This window comes from Delphinapterus leucas, chromosome 5, assembly GCF_059928025.1.
Source record: "Delphinapterus leucas isolate spDelLeu-1000000601 "Yukka" chromosome 5, BTC_Dleu_Yukka2, whole genome shotgun sequence".
Classification (NCBI taxonomy): Eukaryota; Metazoa; Chordata; class Mammalia; order Artiodactyla; family Monodontidae; genus Delphinapterus; species Delphinapterus leucas.
The window spans coordinates 78,585,053-78,602,368 of NC_143133.1; the positions used below are offsets into that span (position 1 = coordinate 78,585,053).

The following is a 17,316-nucleotide window of genomic DNA, read 5'->3' on the forward strand; positions in this document are numbered from 1 at the left end:
TGCTACTTCTCCAAGGGTCTCTTTGTTCATTTTTTAATGAAATTTATATTTAGAGATTACAATTTGCATATTAGGATTACTTACTGCTACTAAACTGGACATTGTTTCCAAGCATTTTAGAGACAGGAAATAAAAATTTTGAAATGAATTTGTGTGTGTGTTGCCAAATAAAAGTTGTAAAAGTTAAACAGGCAAGAAAGACTTTACTAAGAACTACTGCAATATGGGAAAGAGATTGAATACAACACCCTTGAAATAAAAGGCAACAGTGTTTATAATTGCTGGGGTGAGTTAGTGGAAAGGAGTGGAGGACATTCCCAAGGTTGGTCAATGTCACTAGGACATCTGTGTTTGCTCATTGGCGCTTATCAAAGTCATGCCCCTCCCCTCTCCAGAGACAGAGATAGAGGGGCTCTTTCTTGATGATTATATTTCAAATAGATGGCTCCCAGTTCCATGAGAAAGATGCCTCTGGGTTGTAAAACTGGCAAGACGCTGGCAGATTTACATCTCGAAGGGGCAGACAAAGAATTTACAACAAAGTTTTCTAAGGTAAACACTCTAAGAAAAGGGAGGTCTGGGCATATAGTCAGGAAGAAACCTGTTTAAGTACAGTCAAGCTGAGGGGGCATTAAGAACATCTTGATCAATATGCATATACATGCAAGTATATACATACATGATAATATATGTGTGTGATATAATACAAAAGACAAAATATGTCATGAGTACATCCTAATATTTTCAGGGCAAATTCAGGACTATAGAGATTTTACATAGTCTTACTGATCTTATAACTGTTATTTACTTTTTCCTTCAGTAAAAATCCTAGTTAGCAATAATATCACTATAACTAACAATTTATTTTTCTCAAATGCACATACAGCTGTCTCAGAATAATAACTACAGAATTATCACTAAATGAAATTAATTCTGAAGGCATATTAAGTTATATTTGCAATTCTTTTTGTCCTTAATTCAAATACAGTTAAATTATGGTATTTCAAAATCACTTGAAAGACTTTTTCTCTGCATTGTACCAATTCAATATAAAGTTGATTTGTTGTAGTTTACTTTTTATTTTTGAAATATCCTTCTTAATGCAAAGTCTTTCCTTGGTTCCAAAATCAAAACTATAAAAATAGTATATTCAGAAAAGTCTAGCTTCTATCCCTGCTCCTCTCCACATTATTCTCTCCCTTTTTATAGATATCCACCCCCTCCTATGTTACAATTTATTGTTCCATTGTTTCTTTTTTAATCATATAAGTAAATATGCATTACTATGTGTACTTACATATACATGTGTATGTACATAATATATATGTGTGTATATATATATATATATACACACACACACACACACACATTTTCTATTTGTAGTTCCCTCCCTGCTACAGACTGAATATTTGTATCTTCTCAGAATTCATATGTTAAAACCTAATCCCTAATATGATGATAATAGAAGGTAGACCTTTTGGGAGGTACTTAGCTCACTAGTGTGGAGCCTTCATGAATGCTTTCTTAAGAGACCTCACAGAGATCCCTCTTCCTTTTGCCATATGAGATTACAGGGAGAAAACAGCTATCAGTGAGGGAGCAAGCTCTCCCCAGACACCAAATCTGCAGGCATCATGATCTTAGATTTCCCAGTCTGCAGAACTGTGAGAAATAAATGTTTGTTGTTTATAAGCCACCTGGCCTATAGTATTTTTGTTATAGCAGACCTAATGAACTAAGACATGTCCCTTTTTTACATTATGTTAGCTGGTTTTTTGTTAGTTGAATACTATATACATAGTACTATGTGAATATAATAAAGTATATTCAGTCAATCCTCCTGATGATGAATATTTGGGCATTTTTATGTGAGACTGCATTGTTCAGGACCAGATGCACGCCAGAGAGGGAAAATTCCCTCCCCATTTTATGTGCTATTCTCAAATTGGCTTGTTGAGATTTCCACTGAGTAGCTTATGGCGTTTGGGATTTCTCTGGACCTTTGAATAGTCACTTTCCTTTCCTCTGAACTTGTTTTTTTTTAATAATTGTAAGACTTACAAAGTCAAATTTCCACTACATACATGTAATTTTTCTGTGACTATGATAATAACTTCATTGGTATAACATTTAGTATTATACGTAATAAGCATGCTCCACATCATCATGGCTAAATTTCTGGTAGGTTGGGGACAAAGTAGTCTGTCAATCTGATATAGTTTCCCTAAGTTTTAGAGACTTAGGAAAATAGCCCATGAATATCTTAAACCAGTAATATTCATTATCTCAAATTACAGCTCCAAGAAACTCAAAAGAGTATGTGAGTGACAAAGCAAGTCACTATCACAATTGAGAAGAGATGATGGACTAAGTCTCCTGTCTCCCAATCTATAACCCATACCCTAATTAAATGGAAAACATTCCCTGAAGGAAACACATGAGTTCTTTGCTGTTACACCTCACTTATTAAAACATTGCTTTTTTTAAAATGAAAAAGTCAGTTGCCTTTAGGAAAGACTGCCTTTCTGAATTTCAAAATACCCCTTCCTTCACCCTTTACTATCTGACATAATATATTGAGAATAAAAATATATGAAGCTCACTTGCTCATTCATTAGTTTGCAGCAATACTTAAGGAAAAGTAATTACACTACTCCTTGGCAGGTTCTGTGTAAGATGGTTATCCAAATTTTCTCACCATTAGAAAACCATGGATTTTTATGAGACCCTTTCATTATGCTGATGTTTTATCGTTTAACCTCTGATCCTAGATCACTGAATTGTGAGCCAGAAGGCAGCATGTTCAAATGTAAGAAAAATGATTGCACAGAAAATAAAAATAAAGTTATATAACTATAATTTGGTAAAATTTGGGGTTATGTGTGTATCAACGAACCAATTATACTGAAAGACCATGTGCTGGGTGACATGGCACAACTCCTAATATATATTCCCATAACAGTAGCAATTGCAACTGTAGCAGTCTTGGTCCAATCAAGAGATAGAAATCACAAAGGGGGTTAAATGGTAAACGTTTAAAATAAGAATTAGCTATAATAAAAGAATAAGTATGATATAAGGCAACTTTATATGGTACCTTAAGACTAAGGGACAGTACTCAAGGAAGGATGAGCTTAGGGGTACTGACCTTGTTGAGGAAGATGTAGTACATTTGGAGCTGACAAGTGAGAAATATAATTTGATCACTAATACAGTAACTATGTCAATTGCTAGGTCACATAAATAACAAATGACAAGATGATCAAGCCATAACGGGATGGAAAATCTTTTAAATAGGTTAACGACAATTATTGTGTCTTTGTGATCCTCTTATGTAATATGCAAATTGCTTAATACATTTTTCAAAGTTTTTCATATTCTAAATTATTTTCCACCATGGCCCAGCCATTTCCCCCAATACTAAATGTTATATGGATAATTAAATAATGAATAATTAATGACTAACTAAATTAAATTCAGATGAGGTATTAGCAGATATATACATGAGGACTCAGATATATGACATTGACTTAATTTAGTTTATCTGGGGTAAAAGAACATATTAGTTAAGAGTTAGGCTCTGGAACCATACTTTCTAAGTGAAATTCCTAAATTTCCACTAATAGCATTGTGTTTTGGTCAAGTTAACTAAGTTCTTTTTTCCTCAGTTTATTAACTTAAAATGAGGATGATGATAATAATATACATCTTACAGAGTGGGATGTAACCAATTCAATTGACTATAAGTACATAGAACAAAGCCAGGAAAATAATAAATACTCAACAAACATGTCTATGATCACAACTATCAGTATTATAGATTGATCAGGGAGAACTTTATGATCTTATAGCGTATTGATAAAAAGAGTGACTAGAATAGTCTTGTAACAGTAATATATAACCTTTAGATTTTTCTTAACATTAGATATTAAAATTTAGCTGTCCTGACAAGATAAAGTATTCTAATTAATAATGTTGAATCACATTTTATTTTCTGGATGACACTGAGGAGAAAGTAAATCTCTAGATAGAATCATGAGTAGGGAGCCAGTTCTGAGGACAAGAGGACACACTATACAGTAAAGCCCTGAGCCCTTGACATAGGGTGGGCCATTGTAGCATATATTCATCAACATCAGATGACACTTTAATAGTCGATTTGGTTATTAAGTTAAACAAAAGACACAGAGTAAACAAAAACAAATTCAAATAATATTCAATCTAATAATATATGTCACAATGAGATATCACTTCACATCTCTTAGGATAGTTATTATAAAAATGAAATGAAATAAAATGAACTGAAATGAAAAAAAGTGTCGGTGAGAATGTGGAGAAATTGGAACCTTAATGCATTGCTGGTAGGAGTATAAAATGGTATAACTACTGTTGAAAAGTGTATGCTGTTTCCTCAAAAATTAAGCATAGAATCATCATAAGGTCCAGCAATTCCATGTTTAGGTATATACACAAAAGAGTTGAAAGTAGGAGCTTGAAAAGTATGTATACACCAACATTCATAGTAGCATTATATACAATAGCCAAAAGGTGGAAACACCTCAAATGTCCATAGAAATATGGATGGATAAACAAAACACATTGTGTTTGCTCTCATTCAATTGATCTACAATTTACCTTGATCCTACTTTTGTCATTGCTGCCTATTGCAAAAGGAATAGGTTCTAGTCCAAATGTAAATGTTTGACATCTATATTAAGAGTAAGAAACAATCTATGAAACATAGAAAGAGAAAAGAGGAAAATAGAAGGCATTAATGACATCTTGATATTTCTATCTGGAAATTTTCCAAGCATACATAAGGAACAAGATTGTCAGCAACCAAAACAGCTGTGTATTAGTCTTTTAAATGAACAGGGTTTATTAGAATTCCATTATTTCTCATTATGGCTAATATTGTATTCCCCAGCTGGAATGTTCCCAAGAGGTTTGGAATTTACTAAAAATTAGTCATGAGAAAATTGTCAGAAGATCCATAATTGAAATATAAAGCACTTTTCTGGGTAAGTACACTTTGTCTTCTTAGAGAGACTTGGTACGTCATGGTACTTTAAGTTGGTCACAGGAGAAATGAGAAAGTTTCTCTGTACAAGTTGATACTGTGCATAAGAGAAAAGAAGTTGCTAAAGATTTTATGATGAGTATTAAACATATCAAATGGACTAGCTCTTCTAAAAAATAAAATAATCCTCTGTGGATAGAAATGGACAGAAAAGGAATAAGTGGTGGAGGCTAAAAAAGCAGACATACTAGATACCAAAACCTCAAACACATGATGGGATTTTGGATAAGGGGCCAATCACTCTATTCTTGTTAGAGAAATCAAGTCAAAATTGTCACGAAACACTGCACTAAATTTTCCTGCCCCCAACACCCATTATGTTTTTATTTTCTTTTATTGAAGTAGAGTTGACTTACAATAGTATATTAATTTCAGGTGTACAACACAGTGATTTGATATTTTTATAGATTGTACTCCATATAAAGTTATTATAAAATACTGGCTATATTCCCTGTGCTGTACATTACATCTGTGTAACTTATTTATTTTACACCTAGTAGCTTATACCTCTTAATCACCTTCACCTATCTTTCCCCACCCCCTCTGGTAGCCACTAGTTTGTTCTCTGTATCTGTGTCAGTTTCTGTTTATTTATATATTAAAAATTTTTTTTTAGATTCCACATATAAGTGAAAAAATACACTTATATTTGTCTTTCTCTGTCTGACTTATTTCACTTAGCATAACATCCTCCAGGTCCACCCATGTTGTCACAAATGGCACAATTTCATTCTTTTTTATGACAGTAATATTCCATTGCATATATATATCAATCATATCCACAAAGACAATCTTTTAAAAAAAGAGGGAAAGTAATGGCTAAAAATATCAATACTATTTGAGAAAGTAGTATAGTACCTACATGCTTTTTGAAGTAGCAATAGAGAAGGAGATAGCCCCCAGAAATGAGAAATATAGATCTTTGGAATAGAGTTATTGAGCAATAACTCTAATACTTGCACTGGAGACTCAAGTTAAGCTGATGAAGGTAAATCCACAGAATAGATAACCTCAGAAAAGGAAACACTGAACACCACACACACACGATTTACAAAGAAAACTAATATTTTAAAAGTTAGTTAACAAAGGATAGCATATACTGAATCATATTTAAGTCACGATCATTCCCCACTGAGCAATACTGACTCTTGCAAATGCTCTAGCTAAGCCAAATCAAGTCTGAAAATGGCAACTGCCTCCCAGCCTTACAGAATGGCAGAGGAAACATCTCTGACACACTGTTAAGAATCAGAAGTATGATAATATATGTGCTCTTTTCAACTGGGTGCCCACTTCACAAATCATTTAACTACTCAAATCTACTGTCACGCCTATATGTTAACTGTTATAGGATTTAGATCAGTGTTAATAGAAATACAATGCACACCTCAAATATGAGCCACTATGTAAGTTTCAGGTTTTTTCCAGCAACATTAAACAAATTAAAATTGATTATATATTGTGTTAAATCTATCTGAAATGTTATCACTTCAACATGTGATCACTATGAAACTTATTAATGAAATATTACATATTTCTTTGTTAGTATTAAGTCTTTGAAACTGAGTGTGTATCTTAAACTTTAGCACATCTCAAATTGGACAAGCCACCTGCCCAGTGCTCATAAGCCACAGGTGGTTACTGGCCATGGAAAGTGATGACTTAGATTTTATTTTTAATGCTGATATATTTGTGCCATTGTTTAGCTATGGGAAAAAAGAGACATTTATGAAAAATGGTTTTCTATTGCTCTTGAGATTAAATCTTCTATTGTTAATATGCTTGTCCAGACATTCATGACCTAGCTCCCTTACATATTCCTACTCACTCTCCATCTTTTTCCTTATCTTTCAGCCACACCTATCTTACAGGTTTTAAATTTCCAATTTAACCTACACATCCTCAGGAAAGCTCTCTGAACCCAAGATAATATTAAGGCTCTCATTTTATATTTTAAAACAACTTACAAGTTTTCTTTATAATATCCAGAAACACTAGTGATATTTTTAAATTTTACATGGTTATGCCACCCATAATCATTAACGCCTACAGTGACCTCCCATCATTCTCAGAATAAAATCCAAATGCCTTACCTTGTCTCCAAGATTTTATAATCTGTTATCTGTCTACCTCTCAAAACTCAATCTATTTGCACTTGCTTCCTTCGTTTCAGCTACCTTGATGTTTTTTCTTCTGTAGAAATATGATAGGCTTATTGCAGTAGCTTTGCATTGCTGTTCTCCATGCCCTAAAAGTTCTTGCTCTAGGCCTGGTTACACAGGTCACATTTCAGATGCTCAGTTGCCACATGTGGCTACATCTAACAGAACAGTGTGGAAAGCATTTCTCTCATTCTTGGTTCAATTGGACAGCACTGCTCCAGACTAGGATGGCCAGACTTTCCCCATAAAGGCAGATGGTAATATTTGGCAGTATGTGAGCCATATAGTCCCTGTCATAATTTTGCAGCTTTTCAATTGTAGAAGTAAAGCAGCTATATACAATGTAAACAAGTGGGCAAAACTGTGTTTCAGCAAAACTTTGTTTATGGAAAAAGGAGACAGGTTGGATCTGGCCCACGGCCTATAGTTTGCACTTCTCTGTTCTACACATTTCTGTGGCTAGCTCCTTAATGTTATACCCTTTAGAGTCAAAATTTACTTCACTACTGAAACCTTTACAGAGCACGCAGTCAAAATTATCCTTCCAACCTTCAACTTCCCCTCAGTTACTCTTTCCCATTTCATTCTATTTAACTTTCGCATAATACTTGTCATTACCTTAATTTACCTTAATCATTTAAAAAATGGTATTATTTGCTTCCTTTGCTAGATAAAAGCTCTATAAAAGGGGGTATAGTCTGTCTTTTTCATCATTTTGTCCCTAGGACTTAGAATACAACTTGGCATGTTGTGGGCAATCAATTTTTTGAAGAATGGATACTTAATACAATTATATTTAATTTTATGTTATTGTATTTAGATTGTTGCTTAATGGCTTTTTTCCCCTGTAAGAGTGTAAGTATAACAAAGACAGATTAAAATTTTGCATTTACCACTAAGGTCCAGATTTTAACAAAGGGCTTCATATGAATACTGTATTTCTTCAATTCTAAAACAATGAAATATTATTTATCATCAGTTAATTATACTTAATAAAACTAGGACACTAATATGTTAAATGTATACATAATTATAAGTTGCATTATCTTTCAGCAACATTAAATATGAAAAATATGAGTCTTAAAGTAGAATAAAAAAGTAAACCATGTATTGGCTATGTATGTATGTGGTAGGTAACTTTTTTTTTTTAATACTTTAATCTTTCTTTGGTTTTATTTTGTTCTTTTTTTTAAGATCTTTATTGGAGTATAATTGCTTTACAATGGTGTGTTAGTTTCTGCTTTATAACAAAGTGAATCAGTTATACATATACATATGTTCACATATCTCTTCCCTCTTGTGTCCATTAAGGATGCTTGTAGACAGAAAATGTTCAAATGTCTTAAATAAATGTAGTAGGTAACTTTATTTAAGACATTTGAACATTTTCTGTCTACAAGCACCCTTAATGGAGCCTGTTGTTTGCCTCTTTAATACCGTTACATGACATAGGTAAACTGTGTTTAATTTCACATAGTTGACCTTAATGAATATGCATGGAAACTCCTGGTTTCATTTAAGATTCCCTGCTGTTTATATCCATAAGCATAATAGAAAGCACAAAAGAAGACTGTCCCAGTCTTTATAGAAATTACATTCTTTTTTTTTTTGCAGTACACGGGACTCTCACTGTTGTGGCCTCTCCCGCTGCGGAGCACAGGCTCCGGACGCACAGGCTTTGGACGCGCAGGCTCCGGATGCGCAGGCTCCGCGGCATGTGGGATCTTTCGGACCGGAGCACGAACCCGTGTTCCCTGCATCGGCAGGCAAACTCTCAACCACTGCGCCACCAGGGAAGCCCTATAAATTACATTCTTTTAACATATTCTTCTTCTCCTAGTTTTTAATGGCAATTACAATGGCTTTTATGAAACATACTTTCCTTTTATTTAGACTATCAGCGACCAGATGAAATAAACAGAGGAAGAAAGAGATACCAATCTCTTCTATATCTACCTGATCAAATGGTCAAAAAAAATATCTTGCCATCACTTTGATAGATCAGATATCAGGTTATTCTTCTGCTTTCAAGCAGATGTTGGGGATCCCCTGTCTGATATAACACAGAGAAGATACTATCTTTGAGTGAAATAGAACTTGAGGGATATTTCAATTTTTTTGTTTTGTTTTTTAATAAATTTATTTATTATATTTACTTATTATTTTTGGCTGCATTGGATCTTTGTTGCTGTGCGTGGGTTTTCTCTAGTTGCAGTGAGTGGGGGTACTCTTTGTTGCAGTGTGTGGGCTTTTCATTGCGGTGGCTTCTCTTGTTGTGGAGCATGGGCTGTAGGCGCACAGGCTCAGTAGTTGTGGCTCACGGGCTCTAGAGCACAGGCTCAGTACTTATGGCACGTGGGCTTCAGTAGTTGTGGCACGCAGGCTCAGTAGTTGTGGCTCGTGGGCTCTAGAGCGTAGGCTCAGTAGTTGTGGTGTACAGGCTTAGCTGCTCCATGGCATGTGAGATCTTCCTGGACCAGGGTTCAAACCCGTGTCCCCTGCATTGACAGGCAGATTCTTAACCACTGTGCCACCAGGGAAGCCCGATATTTCAATTTTTCATGTGCTATTTCTCCACTCTTTCAAGCTTATGCCAAATAATCCTTCCTGTTCTGACAATTAATTATGCTTTGTGGGTTTTTTCCTTCTAACCTGTAGATAGGGTGTCACCAAGGATTCTCTTCTTACCATTTGGTTCGGTCACACTGTATCTTTTTAAATTTCTCAAAAGCATTTATAATACTCTTTTCTGTTCTTGACTCCTGGTTTATTTTAACTTAGTGTTTGGGCTCAATTTGCTTATCATATTCTCTGGAAATCTTCCCTGTCCCTCCTCTGCTTATTCTCTTCTTTCACTATTGTCTTTATGTTGACTAACTTATGTTGGGGAGAAACAATTTTCCTCTATTCTTCTATTTTCTTCTGGCTGTTCTAAGAATTAATTGACATGAGAAAGATTAACAGGAGAAAATCAAATTTAATTTCATAAGTAAAGGAACCCCACATACATGAGAGGTTCAAAGACTGAAAGGTAAAATGAGGTATATGTGACATCCTGAGCTAAGGAACGAGGTTGGGGTCTGGGACTTCCAAGGACAGGTGGGTTATTCACAGAACAATAAGAAGAAGAGCAGAAGTTTGCCCTGCCATACAGATGGAAACACTTAGATAAAATTTATCTTTGGTAATACCTCTTTTTCTGGGAAGTATTTCTAGGTAGTTAATTGAGGGGCAGTAGTTTCTCTTGAGCCTATAGGGTCTCCATTGCCTTCAGCTCAAAATAATCTACATGCCAAGATCACACATCTTAGGGATGTCTGTTCTGAACACCTACATTTACAATCAGACTTCTACAGGGAAAAAAGTATGTAAAAATCATGTCCTTTGGCTAAAACTATTGGCTGAAAAAAATTTGCACCGTGTGAGAAATGTGAGTTAAGTTTTATTTGGAGCCAAATGAGAACTATAGTCTGGAAGACAGTCTCTCAGCTCTGTGCAACTGCTCTAAAGAGGTAGTGGGGAAGGTCAGTATATATGTGATTTTAGTGAAGGGGGATACTTGCAATCAAGCACACATTTTGGCAAAAGACTGCTACTAGTCATGAGGCACAGATGTCTCCACTGATGATGTTAGTGCCTTTCTAGATATGAGAAGATGCAAGAAACTGGCCTCAGAAAATCTGAAGTAAATGCCCTAAGAAAAGGGAATTCAGGGGCCTACAGTCAGAAAGACACCTATCTAAAGTTTAACTAGGCTGAGCAGAATGTGAAGGCCTTGGTCACCCTTTTGTAACCAACCAGCCCCTTCACTCCAGGCCCTTGGAAATAACTCAGTTCTTTTCTGCCTTGACAGGTTTGCAGTTGCAAGAATGTCATACAATGAAATCACATAGTCTAGAGTCTTTTGAGTCTTGCTTATTAAGCTCTGTATATTGTGTTTTAAATTCATCCATGTTATTGGGTCTATCAGTAGTTCATTCCTTTTTATTCTTGGGTAGAATTTCATTGCTTGGATTTACTGCAGTGTGTTTTGCTATTCCCCATTTGAGGGATATTTGGGTTGTTTCCAGATGTAAGCAATTATAAATGAAGCTGCTTTAAGTAGTCACGTACATGTTTTTATAAGAACATAGATTTTCATTTTAATTGGGTAAATATCTATTGTGAGATTGCTAGATCATATGTTTAGTTTATATTTAACTTTAGATGATCAAACTGTTTTCCAAAATGTGTTTTGTATTCATACCATCAATCTCTCAGAGTTTGAGTTACTATACATACTTGCTAGAACACTGTATTGTCAGCTTTTTAGTTTATTTAATTAGTTAATTTATTTGTCAATTTAATAAGTGTATAGTGATAAATCATTGCGGTATAAATTTGCAATTCTCTAATGGTTAATGATGCTCAGTATGTTTTTACTTTTTAAAAAATTAATTAATTAATTAATTAATTTTTTTTTTTGGCTGTGTTGGGTCTTTGTTGCTGCGTGCGCACTTTCTCTAGCTACGGTGACTGGGGGCTACTCTTCATTGTGGTGCGCAGGCTTCTCATTGCAGTGGCTTCTTTTGTTGTGGAGCATGGGCTCTAGGCACGCAGGCTTAAGTAGCTGTGGCACACTGTGGCACATAGGCTCAGTAGTTTTGGCTCGTGGCTCTAGAGTGCAGGCTCAGTAGTTGTGGCGCACGGGCTTAGTTGCTCTGCGGCATGTGGGATTTTCCTGGACTAGGGCTCGAACCTGTGTCCCCTGCATTGGCAGGTGGATTCTTAACCACTGTGCCACCAGGGAAGTCCCCTTTTTTATTTGTTTAATAACCACCTGTGCATCTTCTTTTGTGAAGTATGTTGATATATGTTGTCGATTTATTGGTTTGTTTTCTTACTATTGATTTTTGAGAATTTTTTATGTAATACAGAAAAAATTCTTTAGCAGATATGTGATTTGAAAATACTTTCTCTCAGATTGTTACGTGTGTTTTCATTTTCTTAAGTATGTCTTTCAATGACTAGAGTCTTTCAATTAGCTGAACTCTTCTTACTGGTGTTTGATGTCATCTGCCATAATTGAACAAATGCTCACTTACTTGTATGTGCCTGTCTTTGTTTAGACTTATGTTAGTTGGTTGCTTTGCAATTATCTGATGGCTTAGAATGAATTTGTGTATTTTCAAATTTCTCCGGGATTTTTTGTTGTTACTGGTGTAAATGTGAGAGTGATGATCTGTTCAGGCTTGGACACTGTTAGCAGAATCCGGAGTCTCATGATCACAGGTTTTTGAGTCAAACACCTCAAGAAGATTTCATTATATTATTAGCTATTTTTGGGGGGGCAACCTATTTAATTTTCTGTGCCTCGATTTCTTCAGTGAGCAGAGAAAACAACAAGTACTATGTTCAAATATTATATTTATATGGCACTTGGTATAAAGATGGAACCAGGGACATGAGATCAGATCAGAGTTTTAGTTTGGATCTGCCACTCTCTTTTCCCACTATGTTCTCTAAGAATCCATTCCCTTATCTGCAGAATGAGAACATTCAACTAAATTGTATTCATGGTGCTTCTCTATCATGATCTGAAACTATTATAAATCGTAGTTTCATCTTAGAACATACAATATTTTTATTCAGTAAATCGTACTTATCTACCTCCTGCAGATACCGTGCTTATTTGTGCATCAATATGATTGTGTGAACTACTGCTGATGTTTGAATGTTAATATTTGGAGCATTTAATAACATAGTTATACAGTTTATGAACTAGGTTTCTTCTTTTAATGATATGTCATGACATCTTATTCTGAAAAATGCTATGTTGTTATCTAGAATTAAAATGAGAGTGTGAAGTCTGAACAGTTTTTTGAAAGATAACAAATTTATGTCTATTAACAAAATTATATATTATAACAAATTTATATTTATTGGGGCACCATTAAACTTATTTAATGCAAAGTATATTTCTTAAAATAAGTTAATTCATCTCAGCAATAGTTAGTCAAGAAATTTGTATAGTCTGCTGTTTGTTCTTTCTATACAGTATGCATACATGTGTTGTGTGTCCAATGGGCATGGTTTCATACTCACCAAGAAGACAAAGTTTCTGAAATTCCTATTATTTTACAAAGGACTAATAGAGATTAACTTTTAAGGAAGCATTTACATTAAGTGGGACAATTTTTAAGATATTATCTTTCTCACTAGATAATAATGTAAAAAGGAAATTAAGAATCCATTATTGAGTTTCAGAAACAGAAGGAAAAAACAACTTGAAATGAAAACAATACAAACTATTAACTCATGACATTTCTTCTATCTGCTAAAATGTCACTGCACACTTCAAAACTCAATCTGTCTTTGTCTTGTGGATCACTCAGATATCTCATTATAAAGCCTTATCCCATTTTTATGATCAGTAAGAAATTATTTAGAGAAACACTAAAAATATTTAAAAGTAGAATAGTTGGTGTGAGGGTGTTCCATTGGCAGTGCTTTTCTGTCCTTCTGAGCTATATTTTGCAGTAATTTAAAAACTGAAGATATTTATAAAATTAAAATACTGCTGACTCCAGCAGGTTTGAGAACTGAAGGCTTAATATATTTGTTAAAAGCAGTGCATCATTTGACATTGCAGAAAATCCCATAGATAGTCCCCAATTCCTCTCTCCAGTGAAGCAGGAGGCATAATCTAGACATGAAAAAGAATAAAGATAGCTACTGCTGATCAGCCCAGTCTTATAATACAGGAAAATTCACTTTCTCCAAGATTAAACATCCACTGGTATGGCCCAGTGATTATATTTCCGCAAGAATATATTTCCTTTTGGGAGAACATATAAAGTTGCTGAGTAGAGATACTTAAATGATCTGCAATTTCAAGAATCAGCAGTGACTAGGGTATGCTACATCAAACAAATGCAAGAGTAAAAAATTTAACGTTTTAAAACCAACACTTTATTCGTTGATCAGCAATTAGAATTCCTTATGAAGTGATAAATTACTTAGGCTATGTTTAACATATGACAATTTGAGTCAATTTTCCAGTCACTCCTTAATAACAAAATCTTAATTGTTTATTTCTTGCTGGTTTCATGAGATCATTTGAATTATTGATTCTTCCCTTTAATATTGAACTGCCATGTGCTTAAGGTATTTAAAAGATATGGGAAAATATGGGATAAGTGCCAAAAAATATTAATTTAAAATATAAATTATCTTTTGATTTTCACATTAGCCATCTAATTACAATTTTGGATGCAGGGCTGAAGAGGAGGAGGAAAGCATGCTTGCTACTTACTACCTTAAGCAAAGTCCTGTCTTATATGTTTATATGTCTTCACATAAACTGATCATGGTGATGATAATCTTCAAGTAAATAATTCCAGATCATATACTAGAGAACATGGAGCATCAGCTCTAGATAACTGTGGTGGACTATTCTGAATAATTTTTAAAAATCTGATTATTTTCAAAAGGCTTTAGGCAAATGTCTAAAGACATTCTAGATAATGCCTAAGCTAAGCAATATTAATTAATAAATTAATTCAGAAACCTATGATTACATTTGCCATGGCAATGCTAATGACTTACTTCACATTTGTGACTATTAGTAAGAGATAATGCACTGGAATTTTACAGACATATGAATTATTTCATACTAAAATTCTAAGCATTTAAATTCTTTTACATATTGATATTTAAACATATACACATATATATACCAATCACTACTTAAATCTATAAATGGTTATTTTTCACTATAAATAGGATACAGTCATTTAAACTATCAAGTATTCTTCTTAAGTGTAAAGTTCACCTGTTTGTGATCATAGAACGGAAAAAAAGACCAGTATTAAATTATAAATGTACAGCAACAGCTACATTTATTAAAGAACACTTCTGAGCAGGGCCTCAGCCCAATATGACTCCTAAAACTGAGCTATAAAATCCTGCATAACAGTGCTTTACTTATATTAACTTTAAAAGAAGAAATAGTAGAATATTTTTCCCATTTAAAAGACACGTTAATGAAGGCCATTCCCTCCAGGCTCTTTCTTTATCCAGTGTGAGAGAGAAGAAAGGAATGGCCACCAATCCAGTTAGTTTGGTCATTCAAAAATTAGATTTGCACCTCCTCTTTATAATCCCCACAGGATCTGTTATAAACGTGGTTTAGATGCCCAAAAGCTTAACTGAATTTGAGTTAGCATTGTGGTGTCTTCATTTGTCAAATTAACGGACCACCAACTCAGCAATCAGGAGATGGCCTGAGGGAAAGAGAACCCAGAAGAAACAGGTTTTCCTTAGTGGGAAGGAATGGAAATTCTGAAACAAGGAGACAGTTCTGGTTTTGGAAGAACACTGGAGTAATGGTGCCTGAGAAGTCCGTAGTAAGTTGACTTTTCTACATGGGAGGAAAGCACCATGGCGGAAATAGACTCCATGATGAGTACATTTTACCTTGGGCCATGTCTAATACCTAATTTTGCGGGGGGGGGGGTTGGTACGTGGGCCTCTCACTGCCGTGGCCTCTCCCGCTGCGGAGCACAGGCTCCAGACGCCCAGGCCCAGAGGCCATGGCTCACGGGCCCAGCCGCTCCGCAGCATGTGGGATCTTCCCGGACCGTGGCACGAACCCGTGTCCCCTGCATCAGCAGGCAGACTCGCAACCACTGCGCCACCAGGAAAGCCCCTAATACCTAATTTTATAGGAACTATTTATTCTGCTTCTCCCAGACATCTTCAATAACCTCTACCACTCGCCTAATCCACACTCATCTAAATCCCTATAGAACCAATTACATGGTTGCATCACAGAATGAGCTAAAAAATTACACTCAGTCTTACTCTCAGGAAGCTTGAAAATGCATATGTGATGACAACATTTTCCTGGTCTAAGTATCCCCTTCATGCTCTAGAGTGCTAGACTTTGGAATTTTAATCTTGAGCAGTAACAGAATCATTTTCCTTTGGAAAATCCTGATCTTGCCTTCAGAATTTCTGCTCTCTGCTTTGTATAGTAAGGAAACCTAGCTCCCAATTATGGCAAGAATATTAGTCATACCCTGTAAATGATTTGCAAATTTAATTTTTAATCAAAACACAGTCTAGTATGGGACAGTAACATCTAAAACAGTTGAAAAGTGATTAACTTTAAATGTATATATGTTAGTGATAATTTTTTAAATGAGTAAATTAAAAGTAAACTTCTGGCAGAAGTTTCAGGCTGAACTCAGGGTTCTTTCCATTCAGTTTTTCCCAACCACAGCCCCACACATTTCAGTGACTAATGATATCTGTAGATTATAGGTCTTCTCTCAAATGGTGACCTGGAAACAATAATCTTGAATCTTCACTTATTTAACTTCAGCCAAACAACTTAGTTGAAACATTTGTTATTTCAAAGGGTTACCTAAGGTATTGGTCAACCTTTCACTATTTCATATACTCAGGATAAATTGGGCAGTTAGCCTTCTTCATAGCGTCACCCAACTATCTGAGTGTGCTCTAGGACAGACCTATCAACCAGTACACATGACACACTGAGGGAGCTCCATGGGTTTAAGGTAGGATAAGCAAAAATTTATAGTTCAATCTGGGACCTATTCAAGAATGAAAAGAATACTAAAATTATTGAAATTTATCACTGTTGAAATATAGATTGATACAATGTTTTATTTTATTGGATATAGATTTTCAAAATAAAAATGTTTTTGAAAATAAAAATATGTTGCTATGCATATTAAAGCAAGAAAATATTTTTGTATTGATTATTGGAACAATAAAAATAATGATTCATGTATTTTAGTCAATTTCCAGGTCATATATTTTTAATAACATTTTTATAATATTTTTTAAAATTTATTTTTCCATATGTTATCAGTTTTTTATTTACCTGTAATATCTATTAGAGTTGCATTTTCTGGTTTATATATATATATATGTGTATATACACACACACACACATATATATATACACACATATATATATATAAATGACCACTTGCACAATTTTTTTTCACTAGTATACAATATTTTAATTTGAAAAACAAAACACTAAATATTCCTTTTACTAGT

The 17,316-nt window shown here is 34.5% G+C and overlaps 1 pseudogene; it reads left to right on the forward strand.

Annotated features, from left to right (window-relative positions):
• Positions 1 to 465: 465 nt before the first annotated feature.
• Positions 466 to 17,316, forward strand: part of LOC111171585 (E3 ubiquitin-protein ligase ZFP91 pseudogene) — a 32,523-nt pseudogene continuing 15,672 nt past the window's right edge.